Raw genomic sequence first — 13,862 nt, forward strand, 5'->3', positions numbered from 1 at the left:
ATCATTAAACTGGTTTTAAATATAAACCTGTTTAAATTACAACAAAACATGGTTATCAGATCAGTATTAGTCTATAGACTGTCTGTGGTAATGTTTTAGTTTTCTGACAAGTTGTAACATTATGTATGCTATTAAACAGAATAACAGATTTATTAAACAGATTAAATGTTATAATATGTTGTTTGTAGACTGAAAACATTTTAATATTTAAAATAAAATACAGTAATTCAAATTAAAACTTTCAGTTATTTAAATTAATATTTCATAATAATTGAGAGTAATATAACATAGTACAAATTGCATATTCTAATGAATAAGTACATTGCTTAATAATCATTTTATTATAAAATAAAACAATAAATAAAGTTGAAGTTGATATTTCTATTTATTGGTATTGTCTACTGTTTAATAAATTTTTATAAATATACTTATTTAATTTTCTATAAAAATAAACAATTTTAGTTTATATGCATAACTTTCTTCATTTAGGAACCTTCTTATTATCTCTTGCAAAAACTTTTTAAGGTTTACATTACATAATATATAAAGTTTGTGAGAATGGTTTAATTTTCTCTTGATCTAATTTTAATTTATAAAAATGTTTACTCTGAACTCCTATTTGCAGTTTTGTGTAATGCAAAAATGCATGTGAATACAGAAAAATAAATATATTCTTATTTTAACAAGTATCTCCAAATTTCTTCTCTAATTTTGCATTTCAAAACTAAATAAATAAATTTATCTTTGTACTCTATCATACAAACCATTGACAACCTTTTATTTTGAAACCTATTTAGTTAAAGCCTTTAATTATATGTCAGAGTAACCTCTAAATAAAAAGATACTCTATTTGAAATTATAAAAGGAATTTCGTGGCTTGAACTCGAAGAAACGTACAGTTTACTGCACGTACTGTACAGTACATAGATGAAATCTATACGATGACCTTGGAACTCAATATGCTGGCGTCACAGGGAACATTGGTGTACTGATTTTGTGTTTGTAGACCTTGTTAGTAGTGATCCAAGAGACCGTGACAGCCCAACAGTATGTTAGTGAATCCCGCAGCCACGTGTTTTGCCTCACGTGGCAGGGCTCCCAAGAACCATTTTCCAATAGGACGATGCTCGACTACACACAACAAGGGTATGGACTGTCTCCCTACATTGCCACATTTCCTTGGCCTGCCCAGCCCCCTGATTTGTCACCGATCAAACAAATTATGCAAATTTTGTATTGGCAGAAAATAAATATGAAAATATTTTAATATTGCACTGTGCAATGATATTATTAAAATAAATTATTTCGAAGACTTCCAAAGCACTTTCAATATAGGTGCATCTTAATTTATTCAAAGATTCAAACCCAATTCTACATACAGACAACTTCCTAACACATGGTTGATAGGCTTTGAAACACACTGCGATATTTTGTCTCGGAGACGTTTTGTTGCTCCTCTAGGTACTTGCAACACTCGGCGTGACGACAAAAATCACAATGCGCGTACTCACATATAAACACATAGGGCACGAGGAAGTTTCGTCACCGAATTGTTACCAGCCTCAGGAATTTTTTGTCTCCGTCACCGCACGTTGTCGTGATGTGCGCACTCCCATATAATGCTATGTAATTCGGCCGAGCAACGAAACGTCGCCGAGGCAAAATATCGCAGAATGTCTACAACCTTAGAGTTCTATAAAATCTTGTGTAGTGCAAACTGTTATACGGGACTAAATATTAGTAAGAGCAAAGAGTTACGTTTAAAAGTTAACAAAAATCTGTGAAATTTGAAGAAATAGAGCGTGTTGCAATAGCAGTTCTAATTTTTCTCCCATATTTCTTTATGACATGGATTGTTGCTTCTTTTAAATTTAAACTTTTGGCTAGGTATGTTACGCTTTCTTCTTTTTAAATACGATTCTAAAGAAATAAAGTCTCTTAAGTATTGTTTTTTAACTTTTATTCGACGTAATTTAGGACTGGAATTTAATTCGCAACGAAGAAATTCAAGTGATTTTTAAAGTAGGGTGCCATAAGAAAGAATTATTAAGTTGAATGCAGAAAATTCGATGCTGGATGTTCCTCACCCAGGCGTCTCGGAATAATAACGATAGATACAGGAGCCTGTAATGATGGCATCACCTGTGTTCGGATGGCTGTGTTCGTACTTGTTAGCGGATCAGCAGTCCTGTCAAGTTACTGGTATGCCGAGGGCGTCCTGAGCCTGGCGTCATTTGTGCGAGCTCTCTCTCTCTCTCTCGTCCCAACACCTCCTTACAGTATTGTTAGAACGACCTAGATGGCGGGTTATTCGGCGAGATGACCATCTGGCTTCTTCCAACCTGATGATTCTTTCCCTCTCAAACTTAGTTAGTTGTTCATATGGTCTTTGATTGCGACGTAAAGGCATCTCTAATGATACAGCGTCCCTCTGCAGTAGGGACAGGAATGCCTTTACGGCTACGCGCTTTTATTATAGGCCAAGGAGGACGCACTTTAACGCCCTCTGCTGTCATTATGCAATGCGCCATCACACTATAACTAATCATTTCCACATCTGATTGAGACTTATCTGTATGCCAAGTTTCGCAGCGATACGACAACTCTTTCTCGGTGCGTAAATTTTATTGAGTGTATTTACAATCTATTGAGGCGCTAGACAAGGTAACTTACTCTTCCCTAAATTATTTAATACTGTGCAATAAGAAATTTTTGAAAACTTAAACTAGAGCCAAAAGGGGACTAAAATTCATAACAAAAATCTTTTCACATTTAAGATATGTATATGTTATTCATTTAATAGCAAGTACAGCTGAAGAACTTGATGGAATGGTTTAGAAACTAAATAGAGAAGCAAAAAGAAAAGAAATTTTATATTACAGCAACTGTCAAACCTATTTTTCTAGATCGAGATCAAGAATTAGAAAAAATTAATTAATACATTTATCTAGGAATAATTAATTGATAAAGGAATGGAAGAAGAAATCAAATCAAGGATACAGTTGACCTGCGCAGTTTATAGAAAATCAGCTCCATTCTCAAGAGTGAAATACTTATAAGCCTACAGGAAAAAGTAATAAACCATAGTTTACTTCCTGTGATGACATAGAATTGAAACTTAGTTAAACTTTAGCTGAGAAAATGATTACCAAACTAAGAATGAAGCAGAAAGATGCATCTTGGAAATTACTCTAAAAGACAGAAAACACAATACAGTACTTGGATAAGACAACAAACGTTAAAAGATATTATAACTCATGCTAAATCTCAGAAATGAAGGATAGGCGACATGATGAAAATAGACGATGATCGATGAAGAGGGACCTTAACCAAATAGAAACCAACTGATAAAAAACCAAGAGGAAGACTAAAATCTAGATGGAAAGTAATAAATCATAAATGCTGCTGATCCACAATGATCAACAAAAAGAAGTAAAAAACAAGAATGAAAATTGTTGGAGAAAGTCTTCTTTCAACGATGATACAGGCTTGAAATGATTGCGAATATCGCTTTTCCTGAAAAGCAATAACATAAATGCCAAATTAATAAGTTTTTAGTAAATGCAAATGAAGAAAAATTTTCATATTTGAGATATTTATTTCCAAAACGTGCTAAATCCAATTCTAAGTTATTATTGTATTTTAAAATATTACCCATTTGCATGGCATCTCTCAATATTATAAGCCTAAGACCCATTGAAAGCACTTTATGTAGGAAAGCTATTTCAATTTACTCGATTTTAATTGCTTTACTGCCAAAGATTAATTAATGCCAAAGATGTTTGAACAAATTGGTTTTTTGTGAAATTTTCAATTCATATTTACTTACATCTGTATCTTACATTTCGGTTGTTTGAATAGAATCACTTTCGCGGACGAAGAAAGATGTCCTATTTGAAGTATAGATGATAGCATGAAGGTTTAGATCATTTGTAGCTATTAAATAAAATAGCAATAAAAAATCGCATGATCATTACCATATCATAGCTCTCTTCCACGCTTTCAAAGTTCTGAGTCAACTGGATTATTCATACCGAAGAATCATTTAAGTGAGAAGTTTCCAAACTAAAAGCTATTTCTTCATCTTTGATATGGAAAAAAAAAAATGGTAAAAAGTTACTGTAGTTAATGTTGCTACAGTAGCACGTCAGAAGATCGACGAAAAATCTAGACTTTTTAGTATACAGTAATACCCCGAATTACGAAACACGCGACTTACGTAAATTCGCAGCAGAAAATGTAGGCCTAAATCTCAAAAACTGGAAAACAATCTGAGTAGAGTAATATGTAATTTTACGAAGAATTATTCTATTTCAAACGTTCATTCATTCATTCTCTCTCTCTTTCTCTTCCTTTCTTTCGCACTGTACCGATTTATTACTTATTGTTCTGCTAATTCTTTACTTTTCGGTCTAATTGTAAGCAGGTGCGCAAGCGTACCGGGCACTCTTTCTTGTAAATAATTTTTTATACAAAAAATAATAAATAATATATGTGCAGTTCATATAAAATAATAAATAGACTACAGTAATTTACAAATTCGACTTACGTAAAATTCGAGTTACGTAAAGATCTACGGTGCGCATTACTTACGTAACTCAGAGTATTATTGTATTTGTATTTGTAACAAAAACATCTGAGATGTAAAATAATTATGCCAAGCAATTTATGATAATTTAGACAATGGTCAAAATTTTTCTTAGCACTGTTTCTTTGCTAAAGATAAGCCTGGCGCTGAAAGGCGAAATGTAAAGTAAATCCAGATAAAATTCTTGTGGGTACAGATGCCTTCGATACGCCGTTTAGAAAAATCATTTTAAAAAGTTTTAATTGGCATAAATATGAACTTTGGTAATTCTGAGTAATATTTTGAATAAAATTCATTTGTTTCCATGCAATTTTATCTTTACTGCGTAAGGATAAAATTAAGCCTTAAAACTGAATTAGCTCTATGGAAAACTCCCATAAATTTTGATCTATCGACTCAGAAGTTTTGTGAGCACCTCACTGATAACGAAAAAGGCCTAAGTTTAAAATTTGAGCTTTCTAGACTCAATAGTTTCTCTCTAAGAGCGTCTGCAGTGCAGGACGAAGAAAAAGAAGAAAATAGAACTTTTTGGCGATTTTTGCACTTTTCAATTGCTTATATTTCGGCAACCGCTCTATAGAAAAATCTTAAAATTTTACACACTACATAAGAAAACAATTTTCTTTCGAATGAGATATTCGGAATTATTTCAGGTGTTCGGGGACTCCCGAAAAGCGGAAACTCTGATTCTTGTATATATAAGTCAGTCGGTGATATTTTTACTTGGCGGGGAGTCACTACCGTGACAACTGATATAATAAGATGAATTTAGCTAATCTAATAATCGAAATTCGCGTTAAGAAGTATTTCACCAAGCACCGATAAGTTGATACAGACTGCACTTCAGTAATTTCATACTTGTAACTTTTCTTGAAAAAGCTGACAGACATAATTTTCTTCTTATACACATTAAAAGGTGTTATGTAAAATATCTATCACAAATATAGCAGCTTTATTTTTATGGTAACAATGGTATACAAATTATCTGTATATATTGCTCGTCTTTCTGTAATGCTTGTATGTTTAAATACAGAATATGATTCGTAATATTTACAAGAAAGCAGTTCGATATGAAATTTAACAAATATTCATAGAACAAGATTACAAGATTTACAAGATTTGTACAGTATAGTACAAAGAACCAATGTTGTTAATAAATTTCTTTAATACGAATACGATAATACGAATCTACGGGTGATCCACCCGTAGATATATTTTTTATATAACTGATGCTTTTACATGAAAGCTAAACAATTCTTAGCAAAGCATTTTGGTTCGGATATTATTTTCTAACCACAGTCAAAACGAAAAAAATTTGGAACTTGAAACTTTCAAGAATGATGTAAAATGGTACAGTAGTACAGTAATACCTCGACTTACGCTACCCGACTTACGCGAACCCGGAGTTACGCGATTTTCAAATCTCATCAATTCGTCTTTTGTGTGAGCGCCACGCAAATCTCGATTACTCATTCCCTCCACGCTATTGTTCAACTTACATGTTCGGACGTGTCGCGCGGAATCGGCACATAGCTACAATTTATTTTGTGTTATTTATTTCTGTATTTGTTATATCTACGGAGACGCGAGAGACTCTATGTGATTTCTTGTAACAATGAACGAATCAAAAGACGAGATAAGATTAACGAGAACATTTATTAGCTTACATACATCCGACTTGGATTTTACACAAATTGAGAAATTATACCCCGACTTACGCGAATTCGATTTACGCGGTTATCGCTCGGTCCCACCTATCGCGTAAGTTCGGGGTATTATTGTACACGAAAATAGTCTCGAACTCATCAGAAAAATACAAGGATAATAAAATAAACAGTATCAACACCAACCAGTATAGCGGTTACTTCTATGTCGTCATGTAGCAGCAACTGCTATACTACGTTTCCTTTGATTTATTGGTGTTATAAAATGATGGCAGTCACGATTATCCAGGCATGGATTGTTATCGTGAACTATGATTGCTTTAAGAAAGATTTCCGTCCAATTACAACATAATCTTCTTATCTTTATTTTTAGCATGCAAAATAAGAGGAATGAATGTACGTTGTCTAGATAAAGATATTTTCTTTTAAAACATAAACACAAACTGCCATTATGAAAAGATGTTAAGATATTTTAAATCTGTGCTTCTCCTAAAGAATGATAAAACTATAGAAACTTATAATGTCCTTAAGCTAAATATATATTAGAGTCTCGATATAGCAAATTTTGAAAAGACTGATCTAAATCATTCACTATTCAATTCCACAAAACTTCACTTTATCGAGTGACCACTAAATGAAGAGTGCACTGTAAAATTTTAGAAACAAGGAGATGAATGATGAAAGGAAAGGATAAAGATAAAGAAGAAGAAGGAAAAAATAAGAAAGAATGATAACGTTAAATTTCTAAAAAAATAATTACTAATTTTATGTAAAAATCCATAAAATATTTATTTCACTTTAAATCTTAACATTAACATTAACAAAAACATTTAATTCTTTAGATAGAAACCGCAAATATTGAAACATGTAACCCAATTGGTGTACATAACGAAATTTTAATTACGTAGATTCATCAAAAAACAAAAAGGAGGAGAAAACACACATTCTCTCCGGTGATTGCTACTATAAGTAACTAGAAAAATAAGCAAAACTTTTACTTCTTTCAACGTGTCCTACTTTCTCTTCGTTGATAAACAAGTTAAACAGGGAGTGCACATTGGATAAAATTGAAGATAAGGAAAACCTCATTGGTGTTTATGAACAATTTTCTTCTTTTTTTGACTTAGAAAACAACAAGATCGTCTCTATTAATAGAAATTTATCGAGTGTATTGCTGGAAATAACTTGAGTGTCGATTAATCGTTCCATTATATTACGGGGTTATTCGGTCGAAATCTATCATGTCACTAGGTTGAAGTTTGAAGGAGAAACGTGTTCAATCTCATATTTTATCATTTAAAAATAGTTTTTAAACTAAATTATAATATAATACTTATTAAATTTTATTTATTATTATCATAAAGAATTGGTGCGCGTGTGATGAATGTAAGATGAAGCAAAACACGATTCTATCAATCCAAGAACATGTTATTAAACTAATGGAATATTGGATATCTCATAGATTAATTAATGTATTGATTATCGATTCGATAATTACATATATACATGTAAGCTATATTATAATATTGTAATAAAACTTAATTATATAAAATTGTAGTATAGCTTTCTTTATAAATAACGGGACGAATTTCAATTATTTTATTGATTAACAGTAGCTAAAATTATTTTGTAAGATATGTTTTATAGAATTTAAAATTTTCTTAATTAAGATATTAAATTAAATATAGAGTTATTAAGGAAGTGGATTAACTGTGACTCAACTGAATCGTGAGTTTTGATCCACACAGAGTTTGGACCTCAGATAACATGCAGCTATTCTAAGTAAAACCGGTTTTAAATATTTCTTAAAATAATCGTAGCTTCTATTTTGATTAATTAATTTTTGGACCATCCTTTATGTATAAAATAATTCGTTAAAATGAATAATATTTTCTTATAAATTTTATCGAGACCTTTAGTAGATACCGGCAATAATTATACGATTAATTCTCAATTAATTAATTAGTCTCTCAAAGTATTAAAAATTTTAATCATTTTACTTTAAAGAATATTTTAAATAATCCAAAAATTGAGAAAATAGACGAAAAAAATGAAATAAAATTGGTTTCTTAAAATTTTCGAATTGACTGAGTGGCTCTGAAATTTAACTAAATTATAGCCTAACGTTTAAATGAATAATTTTAGATACGAAGACATAAAAATATGCACGTTCATAAATTTTTATAACTCAAAATCAAGTCGAAATATTTTGTTAATTACGGAAAAATCATTCTTTATTAAATACTCTCACAATAATACATTGGATGTNAAGTAAAAACTTCTTTTGTAAAGTAGAAATTCTATAAAATGAAGCGAAGGTATATGTTTCTGTATATTTATATATATATATATATATATATATAAAGCATAATAAAATAAAACTTTCACTTTGAGTCATTTGTGCAATAAATCTTTATTGCACAAATGACTCAAATTATCACTATTAAAATGCTATTACAAAACGTAATAAATTTTAGTAAATTCGATAATGATCAATAATGAAAAACGTCTTGAAAAATGTATAACCAAAGTCAACCCAACACTAATTAATTATAAACTACAAACAACAATTAAATTAAATCGTGATTCCTTTTAAACAATCCCTCATAAAATATACTCGAAAATTTTTAAGAAAAAGAATAAAATAAATTCAACGTCTACACCATTCGGATAATATTGATTTCTTAATATCATTTGAACGATGTAGATGTTAAATAGAATTGAACTGAATATTTGTTTGCAAAAATGTGATTTACTTGTTTCTTTTTAAACACCTTTTATTTATAGGACTGTATGGGTCTACAAATAAAAGGTCACTTAACGTCGTCGATAGATTCTTTCAAACTGTGACGTAAAGAGAAACGACATATAACGAAACCCATTTTTCAATACCATACACTAATCGATATAAGCAAGATATAATTTGGTTAATATTATTCTAACTAGAAATTCCCCCGTCAAGCTTGACGAAATACTTTTTATGAGAAAGTAGAGATTGAAGAATTGAGATGAGTAGAGATTTCAAGAGATTTAAGAAGAATTGTTAATATTAATACAAATAAAATAGTTTATACAGTACTGTCTGTTGTAACATAAAGAGCAACAGAACAAAATTTCATCTGAATTGGACAAAATTGCGAGAGTTATAAGGAATTCACACACATACACAGACGACGGCTTTTATATTAGTAATAATTTGATCATGTTTGCGCCCCCAGCATTTATTTCTCACCTAATAGAATCAATGTTACTATTTATAAAAAAAATTTAACTAAAATATTTGTAAATGATTATAAATGTACTTGTATCTTTCTCAACATTGTTATAATGAACGAAAAGACTTTGAGGACTTGCTGTATACACTCAAACTCAATCTACTATCCTAAACAGCATCATCCTCTTTGCGAGGATGACATTAAAATTAATTAATGAATAGCTGTTAACGGATCTTCTTCGTAAATGCTAAAAAGAAAAGTTTTTAGTTTCTGTGAATTATTATACGTACGATTTTGCATTGTAAATGCAAAAATGAAATTATCACCAAATTATGATTCTCAACTCAAACTCTGATGAAGACTTCATTACTATATATATTATTCTTATTATTTGAAGTATTTCTGTTTAACAGTACGCTCGATTTAGTTTGTCAACTTCAGAGGGCGAGAACTGCATCGAAGATGGTATTACATCGAAGTTTACAATTTTCTTTTGTGATCACTCCCGAACATGATTCTTCATACCAGATTAGAGTATTTTCTAATTATTTTAATTTCATGTTTTGTACATTTTATGTAATTATATATGTGTGTGCGGTTGTGCGTATGTGCGCGCGCGTGTATTGACTCTTTTCATCTTGTGGGCACTAAGAAAGCCTTTTTCAGACCCACAATGGAAACGGTCGAGTGGTGAGGAATGGGACTCGACAAATCTGGGACAGACAACTCCCGAAAAATTCCTGGAGTTTTTCGATTGCCAATTCGATCCCAAATCCCCAGAGCAGTAGGCCTTAACCTCCTCTGCCATACGGCCGGAAAATTGCAATATTATATAAATGTACAAAAGACAAAGGATATCTGCAGGATATCATCCAGGCTATAATTCTTAATAAGCTATACTATGTATAGAATTTTCGTGCACTATATCCAGAGAATATATTTTCGGATCCATTTCGCCACGCCGTTACTGTTTCTTAGGAAAAATTCTGGAAGAAATTCGTCAGAATATGAATATTGAAAAGAATTTTATGCATTTTTCCTAAAACTTTGATGATGATATCTCAAAAAACAATGCTGCAAATAAACTCGACCACCTTAAATTCGACCTGTAATAGTAATTAAATTCTGCTTGTAGAATGATATTTAGCTATTTCCAAAATGAAAGTAACGGAATGCGAAATTAAATGTGTTGCAGGTTTTTGATAGCGGATCGGTCTGTAGGCAGTGATATCACAGATTCGTTTGCTAGAATTTTTATAGTCACTTGAAATTTTTGGGCTTTCGCAAATTTTTCTGTAAAAAACAACGGAACGGATTCGTAGGAAAGTATACGAATAAAAAGAAAGATAAATTTCCGAAAAAGTTGACCGAAAAGAAGACGAAATTCAACATCACACCTATCATTGAGTTACTTAGATCTTTGTAAACGGTACTCAGTGAATTATCAATAAATACGAAGAATTTTCCAATGTTAAATATTGGAAAACGCTTTTTGATGTTTCGTTAATAAAATGCAAATCAGTTTGGGAGATTGAGCAGTTTAGACATGCCTTATATCTTATACTGTATCTGTTCTCAATGTGAAATTGTGTATTTTTTCAAACACTATTGGGTTTATGTGCGAAAATAAAATGAACTGTACACGGAAACAGTATCTACACGCTAAGAGTTCTAAGTGCCAAGAAAATTTTTTCTCTTTTCGATTGTACCGATGAATGTCAGAAAGTCCGTGTATAATACACACCTTCTAACATCTCTACTTTTATTCTCATTATTTTCAAAAGTTAGAGTATAGATGCAATAAACACAATAGTCTAGATTTGTTAGACACCGTTACACTGTTCAGTTTGCAATCAGTTTTTTCCGTTGATACCTGCGTTGCTTGGGCTTTTGAGAGGGGTGGTTGAGTTGGAAAAGGGTGATATAAACAATGATCTTAGAAACTAAAACATACATTTATTAACTTTGGTATTTACAATAACAAAATTGCAAAATAAAAAATCGGGCTTAACTCAACAGGGAGACATGTTTGTCTCATAGACTTAACATTCTACCTTTGCCGCTTTGCCATGCCCGAACCATTACACATTTCTCAAATGTCTCTTCGGCGACATCATCTACAGGACAATAGCTTTAATTTGATACCTGAACCGTATTTTTAGTCGCAGCAGTTTACTCAAACTAAGTTGGACAAAGTGAAATCTTCTTTCAATTAATATATACATTTTTTATTTTCAGAACGGGTTCAAAAAATTGTATCCCAGTTTTCAAATTAAAATCAAAAGTATTATTTAGTTTTAAGGGGGAAAATACAGTCGTAAAAATGACGTAAAAAACATAATACTTATTTTTATTTTGATACACATACTTTTAAAACAAATACAGAAAACAGAAGAATTCAGCATTTCAAAATGTGGAAACATTGCTGTAAACAAACTTACAAAAATTTTTGTTGTAGGGTGGATGGAAAAAAAGTAACATTAAATTAATTTAAACAGTAAAAAATTAACTAATTTAAGTTGTGATTATATTATTATACTAATCTTTTTTCGTATCGTAAAGCTAGTGACATATTATCGAATCTGTGGAGGCTTCAATCCATTGCTCTTGAAGAGAATTCATGCCAACACAAAAATAAGGGATTAGGATTGTACCTCTTAAAAAATTCTTTAATAAAATATTTAAATTTTTATTACTAAATTATGAATTTTTATAAGATTTTTCGACTTTCTTATTTATTAAACATTATGCGAGTACGTTTAGAAAAAATTCAAAATTTGCCAAATTCTAATGCGAAAGGTCTTCGTTCTAAGTGTTTATAAATATGATGAAAAATTTAAAAATGTTGGATAAATTTTTAATTTGTCAATTTCCAAAAGTGTACTTCCTAAATCTTTAATCAGTTAAACCATTCTGAACGTTGAATAGAATATTTATGAAACGTGTAATGCCTTATTAATTCGTGCAAATCAAAACAGCAATATTTGTGATATTGGATACCATAAATCATTCCACATATTAACAATGTATTATATCTTGCAATAGTTAACAAAAAATTGCACGAAATTTTTTTCAAGTAATTCTTACAACTATAACATATTTGAATTGAACAGGTGAATGGATTACAATATTTTGAAAAATGTGTATCTAATTGAGAATAATTTTTTTCGTGGTTCTGACCCACTGATAAAACTTATTACGAAGTACACAAATGATCCACTAATTGAAATTGCAAATTCACGTTTCGAATCGGATTTAACATAAAAACAAGCTGTGGTATGAATAATCTTATTAGTCATTATGCAAATTTGCAGCAGAATGCAATTTCATATTAATATGTTAATTTTAAGTTTTGCCATTCTTTATTCTGTGTTAAAGATCATGGTGCATCCAAACTTACCGGTAATTTTTACCAACAGATTTTGCATGAACATTTTCGAATATGATAAATATCACACTAATCGCGCAATAAATTTTATTTTACTTACATTGCAATATTTTAAACTAAAAATGTCTTTATTATAATTTTTCAAGAAAATTCCTCAATTTAATTAATTTATAATTTGAAATGTAACTGGATATTTCGCAACTTATGTTTAACATTTTTGAAAATATCAAACTGAGTCTTAAAAGTCCTTTTAGGTTAAATTTTATAAAATTCGAATTTTATTTTAATAAACATGTTAAGATTAATAGAAAAACTTTTCGAAATCGAATAAAATTATTAAAAAAATGCAAGAGAATTTCAATATTCAAAATTAAACTTTTTCCATTCTAATTTCATTATATCTCAACTTTATTGAAAATTTCACATCCAATTCTATATTTTCTCAACAAATAATTATATATTCTATTTTCAGTTACCATCGTTCAGTTACCTTTTAAAATTACTTGCACAAAATATAACATTTTAATAATTTTGTTTATGTAAAATCAATAAAATCCAAAAACATTTTTAATTTGTTGAAATGGTTGCAAATTTACAAAGATTTAACGAAAATATTTTCTAATAACGACGTTGATGATTAATTACACAAACATTAGCTTCGACAGGCTTCGAAACCACATGCTTATAGGCGTTATAGCTTCAACGAATTTCCATAAAACGAATGACTCACTCACTCTGACATAAAAAGTTAGTACTTTAATTGCTCTCACTACATTTGTTAAGGCAACATATCTGTGTCTGATGTAATCTGTAATTTATCTGTAAATTGCATGTATGCAAATTAAATTTATTAAGCTGTTTCTAAACGATTCTCTTGACTAACTTGACATTTTTATACTCGTTGCACTATTTTAAATTAAAATTAATATATTTTGTCGAGTGCGCAGTTTCTGCAAGTTACAACTCATTTTCCGATTTATAATTTAAATATTTTAATTAAAATCATA

This window comes from Centruroides sculpturatus, unplaced genomic scaffold, assembly GCF_000671375.1.
Source record: "Centruroides sculpturatus isolate CEXI.00-Female unplaced genomic scaffold, Cexi_2.0 scaffold722, whole genome shotgun sequence".
Lineage (NCBI taxonomy): Eukaryota > Metazoa > Arthropoda > Arachnida > Scorpiones > Buthidae > Centruroides > Centruroides sculpturatus.